General features: G+C 37.9%; 1 non-coding gene across 1 annotated transcript; it reads right to left on the reverse strand.

Annotated features, from left to right (window-relative positions):
- Window positions 1–8,529: 8,529 nt before the first annotated feature.
- Window positions 8,530–8,632, reverse strand: LOC129658260 (U6 spliceosomal RNA). Its single transcript, XR_008717352.1, has one exon. It is a non-coding gene; the product is annotated as a U6 spliceosomal RNA (small nuclear RNA).
- Window positions 8,633–11,795: the final 3,163 nt, after the last annotated feature.

The following is an 11,795-nucleotide window of genomic DNA, read 5'->3' on the forward strand; positions in this document are numbered from 1 at the left end:
GGATTCTCCAGGCAAGAACACTGGCGTAGGTTGCCATTTTCTTCTCCAAAGCATGAAAGTGGAAAGTGAAAGTGAAGTCATTCAGTCGTGTCCGACTCTTAGAGACCCCATGGACTGCAGCCTACCAGGCTCCTCCATCCATGGCAATAGTACTGGAGTGGGGTGCCATTGCCTTCTCGCACATCCTCACCAGTATTTCTTATTTCTTGTCTTTTGGATAACACCATTCTAACAGGCGTGAGGTCATATCTCATTGTAGTTTTGATTTGCATTTCCCTGATAATTAGTGATGTTGATTAGCATCTTTTAACATACTTGTTGATCATGTGGAAGTCTTCTTTAGAAAAGTGTCTAAGTCCCCTGCCCATTTTTTAATCAGATTTTTGTTTTTGTTCTTATTGACTTGTGTGAGTTCCTTATATATTGTGGATATCAACTCCTTTTCAGATATCTGATTTGTGAATATTTCCTCCCACTCCAAAGGTTATCTTTTCATTTTGTTGATTGTTTTCCTTGCTGTGCATAAGGTTTTTGTTTGATATAGTCCCAATTGTTGATTTTTGCTTATTGTGCCTATCCTTTTAGCATCATGTACAAAAAATCATTGCTAAGACTAATGTTAAGGTGTTTTGCCCCTATGATTTCTCCTACAAGTTTTATGGTTGCATATCTTATGTTTAAGTCCTTAATCCAATTGAATTATTTTTTCATGAGTGGTGTAAGATAGGGGTCCAATTTCAATCATTAGTGGATATTCAGTTTCCCCATCACATTTTATATTTTTGGTTCCTTTTTCAATATTAGTTGACTCTACTTACATGAGTTTGTTTCTGAGCTGTTGAATCTGTTCCATTGCTCTATATAGTCATTTTATGCCAATATCATACTGTTTAGATTACTGTAGCTTTGTTACATAGTTTGAAGTCAGGAAGTGTGATGCTTCCAACTTGGTTCTTTCTCAAGATTTCTCCGGGTGCTTGGAACCTTTTTTGATTCCATCAGTTCAGTTCAGTTCAGTCACTCAGTCACATCTGACTCTTCGCGACCCCATGAATCGCAGCACACCAGGCCTCCCTGTCCATCACCAACTCCCAGAGTTCACTCAAACTCATGTCCATTGAGTCGGTGATGCCATCCAGCCATCTCATCCTCTGTCGTCCACTTCTCCTCCTGCCTCCAATCCTACCCAGCAGCAGGGTCTTTTCCAGTGAGTCAAATCTTCACATGAGGTGGCCAAAGTACTGGAGTTTCAGCTTCAGCATCAGTCTTTCCAATGAACACCGAGGACTGATCTCCTTATAGTGGACTGGTTGGATCTCCTTGCAGTCCAAGGGACTCTCAAGAGTCTTCTCCAACACCACGGTTCAAAAGCATTATTCTTCAGCACTCAGCTTTCTTCACAGTCCAACTCTCACATCCATACATGACCACAGGAAAAACCATAGCCTTGACTAGACGGACCTTTGTTGGCACAGTAATGTCTTTGCTTTTGAATATCTCATCTAGGTTGGTCATAACTTTTCTTCCAAGGAGTAAGTGTCTTTTAATTTCATGGCTGCAATCACCATCTGCAGTGATTTTGGAGCCCCCAGAAATAAAGTCTGACACTGTTTCCACTGTTTCCCCATCTACTTCCCATGAAGTGATGGGACCAGATGCCATGATCTTCATTTTCTAAATGTTAAGCTTTAAGCCAACTTTTTCACTCTCCTCTTTCACTTTCATCAAGAGGCTTTTTAGTTCCTGTTCCCTTTCTGCCATAAGGGTGGTGTCATCTGCATATCTGAGGTGATTGATATTTCTCCTGGCAATCTTGATTCCAGCTTATGCTTCCTCCAGCCCAGCACTTCTCATGATGTACTCTGCATAGAAGTTAAATAAGCAGGGTGACAATATACAGCCTTGACATACTCCTTTTCCCATTTGGAACCAGTCTGTTGTTCTATGTCCAGTTCTAACTGTTGCTTCCTGACTTGCATACAGGTTTCTCAAGAGGCAGGTCAGGTGGTCTGGTATTCCTGTCTCTTTCAGAATTTTCCACAGTTTATTGTGATCCACACAGTCAAAGGCTTTGGCATAGTCAATAAAGCAGAAATAGAAGTTTTTCTGGAACTCTCTTTCTTTTTCCATGATCCAGCGGATTTTGGCAATTTGATCTCTGGTTCCTCTGCCTTTTCTAAAACCAGCTTGAACATCAGGAAGTTCACGGTTCACATATTGCTGAAGCCTGGCTTGGAGAATTTTAAGCATCACTTTACTAGCGTGTGAGAAGAGTGCAATTGTGCGGTAGTTTGAGCATTCTTTGGCATTGCCTTTCTTTGGGATTGGAATGAAAACTGATCTTTTCCAGTCCTGTGGCCATGGCTGAGTTTTCCAAATTTGCTGGCATATTGAGTGCAGCACTTTCACAGCATCATCTTTCAGGATTTGAAATAGCTCAACTGGAATTCCATCACCTCCACTAGCTTTGTTTGTAGTGATGCTTTCTAAGGCCCACTTGACTTCACATTCCAGGATGTCTGGCTCTAGGTGAGTGATCACACCATTGTGATTATCTATGTTGTGAAGATCTTTTTTGTACAGTTCTTCTGTGTATTCTTGCCACCTCTTCTTAATATCTTCTTCTTCTGTTATTATGTATGGAGTAATTCTAATCTAAACAGTGTGTGCTGGCGTAATATACACATAAATCAATGAATTAGAATTGAGAGCTCAGAAATAAACCCACACATATGAGGCAATCAATCTACAGCATAGAAACAAAGAAGTTACAATGGAGAAAGTATAGTCTCTTGAGCAAATAGTATTGGGAAAACTGGACAGTCACATGAAAAAGAATGAAACTAGACCACTATCTTACACCATACACAAACATTAACTCAAAATGGATTAAAGACTTGAATGTAAGACCTGAAGCAATAAAATTCCTAGAGAAAACATAGTCAATAATCTCACTGACACAGATATTAGCAATGTTTTTGTGGTTCTGACTCCAAACACAAGGGAAACAAAAGCAAAAATAAATGGGATGACTTCAAACAAAATAGTTCTGCATATCAAAAGAAACCATCAGCAAAACGATAAGGCAACCTACTGAATGGGTGATGATATTTGCAAATCATATATTAAACAAGCGGTTGGTATTTAAAGTATATAAAGAACCCATATGACTCAAAAACAAAATAACAAACAATCTGATTTTAAAATGGGCAGAGGATCTGCATAGACATTTTCCAAAGAAGACATGTAGATGCCAAAATCCACATGAAAAGATGTTTGACATTACTAATTATCAGAGAAATGCAAATCAAACTCACGAATTATGACTTCACACCTGTTAGAATGGTTACTATCAAAAGACAAGGAATAACAAATGTTGGAGAGGATGTGAAAAAAAGGAACCCTCTTACATTGTTAGAGGGAGTCTAAATTGCATCTGGTCCCATCACTTTATGGGAAATAGATGGGGAAACAGTGTCAGACTTTATTTTTTTGGGCTCCAAAATCACTGCAGATGGTGACTGCAGCCATGAAATTAAAAGACGCTTACTCCTCGGAAGAGAAGTTATGACCAACCTAGATAGCATATTCCAAAGCAGAGACATTACTTTGCCAACAAAGGTCCGTCTAGTCAAGGCTATGGTTTTTCCAGTGGTCATGTATGGATGTGAGAGTTGCACTGTGAAGAAGGCTGAGCACTGAAGAATTGATGCTTTTGAACTGTGGTGTTGGAGAAGACTCTTGAGAGTCCCTTGCACTGCAAGGAGATCCCACCAGTCCATTCTGAAGGAGTTCAGCCCTGGGATTTCTTTGGAAAGAATGATGCTAAAGCTGAAACTCTAGTACTTTGGCCACCTCATGCAAAGAGTTGGCTCATTGGAAAAGACTCTGATGCTGGGAGGGATTGGGGGCAGGAGAAGAAGGGGATGACAGAGGATGAGATGGCTGGATGGCATCGCTGACTCGATGGATGTGAGTCTCAGTGAACTCCAGGAGTTGGTGATGGACAGGGAGGCCTGGCATGGGGTCACAAAGAGTTGGACATGACTGAGCGACTGAACTGAAATTGGTGCAGTCAATAGTATAGAGATTCCTCAAAAATTAAAAATGAAACTATGACATGACCCAACGATTTTTCTTCCGGGAATTTATCTGACAAAAACAACAATGCTATTTGAAAAAATATATGACCACTATGTTCATTGTAGCACTGTTACAATGGCCAAGATGTGGAAGCAACAATGTGGATGAAACTTGAGGGCATTATGCTAAGTGAAATAAGCAAACAGAGAGACAAATGCTGTATCATTTCACTCATATGTGAAATCTATTTTTTTTAAGTGAACAGTAAAGGAAACAAAAACAAACTCATAGATACAGAGAACAGATTAGTGGTTACCAAAGAGGAGGGGAACTAGGGGAATGAGTGGAAGTGGTAAAGGGAGTCAACTGTATGGTGTAGGATGGTGATCATTTAGTGATATATACATATGTTAAAATATAGTGCTATAATACTTCCAACCATTCAAAACTAGATAGCATGGCTTACTGAACCATGTATCTTGAAGTCAGAAAGACACATCTCACGTAGTAGTGGGCTTCCCAGGTGGCACTAGTGGTAAAGAACCTGCCTGCCAATGCAGGAGATGTAAGAGACATGGGCTCAATCCCTGGGTCGGGAAGATCCCCTGGAAGAGTAAATGGCAACCCACTCCAGTATTCTTGCCTGGAGAATCCCATGGACAGACGAGCCTGATGGGCTGTAGTCCAGTGGTTCACAAAGAGTCAGACATGACTGAAGTGACTTTGCACGTATGCACACATAGTAGTGGGCTAGTAACTGTTTAAGAGTAGGCTCTTGGAGTGGGAGAGCCATGATTTATAGCATTTGCAATTTCCATGGTATGATTACTCCTACTGTGGCTGATTTCAAGCTTACTTGTACAGCATAGCATCGCTGAACACAGAGTGAGGGAAAAAATGCATGCTAGCACACCGTTGTATAGTATTCCATACATATGCATGCACGAACAACACATGCAAAAAAACCTCAAGAACCAAGATAATAATCAAATTAACAAAATAATTAAAATAGGATGAGTTTTGAGGACTTATTACCTTTGTATTTAATGTGATTTATGTCTTTGTAAGTTTATAAAGTTTAATTTTTAATAATGGCCATGTTTAAAAGTAGCTTGCAAATTTCCTGAAAATTAATTTTACTACATTTTTTTGTTGTTGTTCTCTGGGCTATTTACATTAGGACTTTGTTGTTTTTCTGTTTTGTATAGAGTAGTTTGTATCTGCTAATCCCAAACTCCTATTTTATGCCTCCTCCTCTTTCTCCTTTGGTATCATAAATTTGTTTTCTAATGTGTATGAGTCTGTTTCTGTTCCATAAATAAGTTCATTTGTATCATGTTTTTGAGTTTATTTTTGTGCATGGTGTGAAAGAGTGTTCTCACTTCATCGATTTACGTGTAGCTGTCCAGCTTTCCAACACCACTTGCTGAAGAGACTTTTTCTCCATTTTCTATTCTTGCTTCCTTTGCCAAAGATTAACTGAGTGTAGGTGTGTGTTTATTTCTGAGCTCCCTATTCTGTTGCATTGACCCATATGTCTGTTGTGCTAATACATTGCTGTTTTGATCATGGTAGCTTTGTGGTATTGTCTGAAGCCTAGGAGTGCTATGCTGCCAGCTTTGTTCTTTTTTCCTTAGTACAACTTTGGAAATTCTGGCTCTTTTGTGATTCTGTATAAACTTCAGGAGTATTTTATCTAGTTCTGTGAAATTCCCTGAAAATTTAGCAAACAGCTCTCACTGGTTCAGCATGTCAGTAGCTTGCCTCATGGAATCTCTAAATAAGTCTCATGGTTGTCAAAAAAAAAAAAAAAGTGGTGATACATGTAAAGTACTAAGAAGGCTTGGAATAGAACAAGTAATTATACATGATTATTTTTATTAATTTAATGAGCAATTTTATGCTTCTCATTTTCATCAGTGTCCTAAGATAATTAATATTTTTATGTAATTTTTCTGTTACTGTTCAATAAATAAGGGAGGAGGGATGCACTTTGTTCCTTCCAGTGCCTAAGGCATAGTCAGATAGTAAATTCAATTTTGAAAGGTACACTCACTACTGATAAGTTAATCCAGCAATATGTCAGTATAAATGGAACTTGGCAATTTCAATACATTATACTTCAAAAGCAGTATTTATCATACTATGATAAATTTTCCATAGAATAGTATATAATTTTCTTCAACACGTTCTAAGGGTGCACATGGATACCGAAGTTTGTTTACGTGTTTTCTTTTATCTGTACTACCTGCCAACTTTAGGTGTTTAAAAAATAACTGGATCTCAATTTATGTTTATAAGCTTCTACTATAACAGTAATCCTTGCTGGGCTTTTAAAATTCATTAAATAATGTATTTTCTTGTCTTGTTCCATTTTACTCTTATCTTCCTAAATGTGATATGGATATTAAAAATAGTATTATGCTGTTTCTGTGGACTATCTAACCATTCAGACACAAAGAGGGAACAGCAATGTTAGTGAATGTATCTTTTTTTTTAAGTCTCATAGATTGCCCCTTTGTTTCTCTAATATGTCGATAGACTACAGACACTGTGTTTCTCTATATCACTTTTCAAAGGCAGGATGAGACTGCCAGGACCCCCTCAAAAAGGTCAACATTTATGGAATAACCACAAATGTGATCAATCAAGTCATTCCAATGGAGCAATAACCAGTGTGACCTTAACAGACTTTGGCTTTTGGAGCCAGATCGCTTTAGTGACAGACATAACCCTGGTGGGTCGGCAGCATCCTTCACTGCTCACTCTGCCATCTGCCACTGTGGAAACTTCATCATTAAAGGCAGAGTTGTTGCTGGACAAATTTGCAAATGGTTTTCAGACCATTATTATTGCACAGAATGTTACCATCTGTAAGTAGGCAAATCTGAATTGCAGTATATGTCTACCTAACTTTCTTTTTCTATATATATCTTAATAGAAAATGTGCATGCGTAGATCTCAAACCTGAGAAAACTTTTTTTTTGTATTATGGAATTATAGCCTTGCAAAGGCCCTCTAGAGCTTAACTTCCTACTTTTAAATACATCTGCATTTAAACTATCACAGATCAAAGAATATCTCTTTAATTTTGCATTTCATTGTTTTTCTTTATTTACAAAGTATTTTTGATTGTTTGATTTTGCTCAAAGCCCCATTATTATATTACATTATTATTAGCAAATATTCACATTAGCATATATATATGTCTATACACATATCTTTTAAAAATATTTCAATCATATATCTGAAGTAGTACTACCTGTTTTCTTGCTACCATGGAATGTTATTAATATTATAAAAACAATATAATGAAAACATTTAACCAGAATTTCCAATTCATAAGCCAGACACTGTTTTATATATGTATAAATGTATATAATATATATGTATATATTATTTATATATATTCATATTCTTTTAAGTCCTAATGCATAAGATTAGGGTTGTTATAATTGTAGCTATATAATTATAGTAATGTGGTATTTTATATTATATTGTTATGTTATTCATATTATATTATTAATAATGCCATTGAATTATAAGGTAACCAAGGCACAGAAAGGTAAACTGATACTCACACAGTTTGATAGGTGGAGATCAGGTATACTGAACTCGGTCAGTCTGGGTCCAGAATCTGTTATTTGTTGTTCTGTGTCTGCGCAAGTAGCCAAAATACAGGCCATCAAAGAATGTGAGTTATGTTGAAAGGCCATAAATAGACACTAAAATGAAGAAGATATGAATAGCTAAAGACAGTGACATTGGAGCATCAATAAGAATAATGAATGCTACTGAAACTTTCATTATGTAAAAATCCAAAAGTTCATAATGTATGAGAAACCAACAAAACAAAATTTAATTCATTAATCATTTTATTTAAAAGCAAAAGGCTAAGAATAAAAAACTTGTCTTGCTTCCCCTTTATGAGCTAAATTGAAGATGACCAAATAGTCTTAGCTAATGAAGAAAAGTTCTCTATGAAGAATTCTCACTGAAAGATGTTAATGAAATGATAAATGAGAAAAGCATGACTTCGCAACCTCTAATAAAATAATTGATATTTATTTTGGATCTTATCAGAAATTGAATTTCCAAGTTGTGTCTCTTAAGAAAAGAGCTTTCTGTAATAATAAATAGATTGTATAAATAGATTAAAGGAATACTGGTTTGTACCCTGGAGACTTGTAACTTTTTTATAGAAAACTATATTTGTGAGGATATTTGTTCTACATTGTTCATGCAAACCTTTAAAATGTTTTTCATAGAAGGTTAATTTTATTCACCAGATCTAAGATAATTTAGCCACTGCTAGCGACTGATCTGATCTGATCTATGACCTCACTAATTAACCTCTTAATAATTAGAGTCATATAAAAGGAAAATACAGAGTCTTTTAACATGTAGAACATTGTTAAAGTCGTTTCTTCTCACAGAATGTTACTATTATTCTTTTAGTGCTTCACAAGTTTGCATCATCCTTGCACAGGGGCCATGATAATCTCCTATGTATCATTCCAACTTTAGTATACGTGCTGCCAAAATGAACATGCAAAATATTAAAGTTAGAATTAATAGTGGTTCTGGCAGATTAAATAAGTTTAAAATAGAAGCTTAATGGAGCAGATCAATGTTCAGTGTTTCAGAAGTGACTGGCCACAATGTGAGGAGGAAATCAGGTAGAAAATATTTTAATACTCTGAATTTAGTTAGTGGCAGAAAGAATGGATATGATGCTTTGAATTTGAAAGCAATTCTGGAAGTAAAATTAACAGGATCTGTCATCGACTGGACAAGGGTGGAAGATGGAAAAGAGGAAATGTTAGAGGGAAAGTCAAAACAGGATCCAATTTAATATTTAGGTGAATGTGTACCTAGATTTTCAATAAGATGCAAGATTACAAATTGCAGGGGGTTCAGCAGTGACTAAGAGTTAAGGAAAAGCTTTTTGAAAGCATCATATCACCATATAACAGCATAAAATTTAAGACATTTAAAGTCTTAACCTTCTTCCCATTCTCATCTCTCTTTACTCTCTAATAAACCTCTTCCCTACCCGAGTTGCACTGTCCCGAGGATCTAATAAGTCAATGGTACAAATCCACTATGCAGTTTCTCACCCTATCTTTTTATTTATACCATTTTTTTTCATATATGGCATAATTCCTCCCTCGCATCTCTACTGTATTAGATCACGCTGGTTCTTCAAAGCTCAGCTCAAGTGTACTTCATCCCCCAGGCAAGATCAGTTACTTCTTTTTCTATGGCCTCCATAAAATTTAATTCAAAGCTTTTTTACTGCCCTCGTAAGATCACGTTATTTTAAATAGCATTGTCTGTTCTACTAGAATATGCTTAAAGGCTCAACTTGCTTTGTTGCATGAATGATCCTTATGTAAATTGCTATGTGTTATTTAACATCAAGTAATTATGATACATTTACCTACTCTTGTCACTCACAGTGCTAAGCTGCTGGTGATACAGTAAGCCAAACTTTATGGTCCCAGCCCTGTCAAAGCTAACACTTAGTAGATGACACAGAGGATCAAAGAGACTAATAAAAAAGAATGCCATAAATTCAGTAAGGATTATGATGGTGGTGATGATGATGTTAGCTATTGAGTAGTTTAATATGCTAAGCATAGATCCAAGCACTGTACATATTATATACTCTAACCCTGAAAACAACTCAGTGACAAAGGAAGTACACAGTAATTTTATAGATATTGGTAGTCGGACACATCACTTTGCTGACAAAGGTCTGTATAGTCAAAGCTGTTTTTTTCCAGTAGTTATGTACAGATGTGAGAGTTGGACCATAAAGAAGGTTAAGTGCCAAGAATTGATGCTTTTGAACTATGGTGCTAGAGAAGACTCTTGAGAGTCCCTTGGACAGCAAGGAGATCAAACCAGTCCATCCTAAAGGAAATCAACCGTGATATTCATTGGAAAGACAGATGTTGAAGATGAAGCTCCAATACTTTGGCTAACTGATGAAAAGAGCCAGTTCATTGGAAAAGACCCTGATGCTGGGATAGATTGAAGGAAGGAGGGGAAGTGGGTGACAGAGGATGAGATGGCTGTCTGGTTTCACTGACTCAATGGACATGAGTTTGAGCAAACTCCAGGAGATGGTGAAGAACAGGGAAGCCTGGCATGCTGCAGTCCATGGGGTCACAAAAAGTAGGATACAACTTAGCGACTGAACAGCAACAAAAGGTGGACACATAACTAAGACTTTGAGAGACAGTAAGCTAAGCTAAGTCGCTTCAGTCATGTCCAACTCTGTGCAACCCCATAGACCGCAGCCCACCAGGCTCTGCCATCCCTGGGATTCTCCAGGCAAGAATACTGGAGTGGGTTGCCATTTCCTTCTCCAATGCATAAAAGAGAAAAGTGAAAGTGAAGTCGCTCAGTCGTGTCCAACTCTTAGCGACCCCATGGACGGCTGCCTACCAGGCTCCTCCATTTATGGATTTTCTAGGCAAGAGTACTGGAGTGGGGTGCCATTGCCTTCTCCGAGAGACAGTAAAAGCTTCCCCAAACAGTAATTTCCAAGTTAAGATCTGAAAAAAATGGCTAGGGATTAGTCAGGTAGATGACAGTCAGAGAAAGGGGTGGAAGGATGGAGATAAAGAAGAGGAAGAAGGAGGAGAAGTAAGATGAGAAGAAGGAGAAGGTGTATATATGCGTGTGTTTAGGTGAGGGCTAGAGAAAGAAGAGTTTCCAACAAAGGCCAAAGATCAGTCAGTATATGTATTTAGCAGACATTGGGCTTTCTACTGCTAAAGTCAGGCTATCAACATCATGGAGCTTAATTTCTTTGGAAACTGTCACAAAAGCTAAAAACTGAACCAGATCCATTGGACTCATCTTACAGATAGAAGCACTGAATCCTAGTTAAAGGAAATGAGTTCCCAGTGCCATGCAGAGTCATTGGCAAGAGTCGGGTTCCCAGGGCCAAGCTCTTTCCAGGACACCATGCTGTGATCTCTGTGGATTGTTAAATGGTTTCTACTCCAGCCAGCCAACAGCAAGTGCATACAGACAAATAGCATGTTTTACGAGTCCCATTCCATCCACCACATTCCAGCTCACGTTCTTCTCTTGATTACTATTTAATAAGAAAAATATAAATTATGAAATATGATAGTGCATATCTGTACTTAATCTCTAAGCAGATGTGATCTAGAAATGACTCTGCTCGATCTTCCCCTCAGCACATCAGTTTCACCATGAAAATGTGTCATGACTTTTCATCTTGTAAGCTATGTGAGTGACAGTCACTCAGTCATGTCTGACTCTTTGCAACCCCATGGACTGTAGCTTGCCAGGCTCCTCTATCCATGGAATTCTCCAGGCAAGAATACTGGAGTGGGGTTGCCGTTTCCTTCTCCAAGTGGTAAAGTACCCGCCTGCCGATGCAAGAAATGTAAGAGATGTGGGTTTGATCCCTGGGTCGGGAAGATCCCCTAGAGGAGGCCATGGCAATCCATTCCAGCATTCCTACCAGGAGAATGCCATGGACCGAAGAGCCCAGCAGGTCAGAGTCTACAGGGTCACAAAGAGTTGAAGTAGGTTATCAAAGTAGGCTATGATTCCACTTTAATCACATCTCTGATGGACCATTTTAGTTTACTCTTACTTGAGGTGGTTTGTATATCAGTTGTAGACAGACTGGAGTCCCAGTTCTGGGTCTGCCTCTAACCAGC

Source organism: Bubalus kerabau, chromosome 7 (genome assembly GCF_029407905.1).
Source record: "Bubalus kerabau isolate K-KA32 ecotype Philippines breed swamp buffalo chromosome 7, PCC_UOA_SB_1v2, whole genome shotgun sequence".
In the NCBI taxonomy this organism is placed as follows: Eukaryota; Metazoa; Chordata; class Mammalia; order Artiodactyla; family Bovidae; genus Bubalus; species Bubalus kerabau.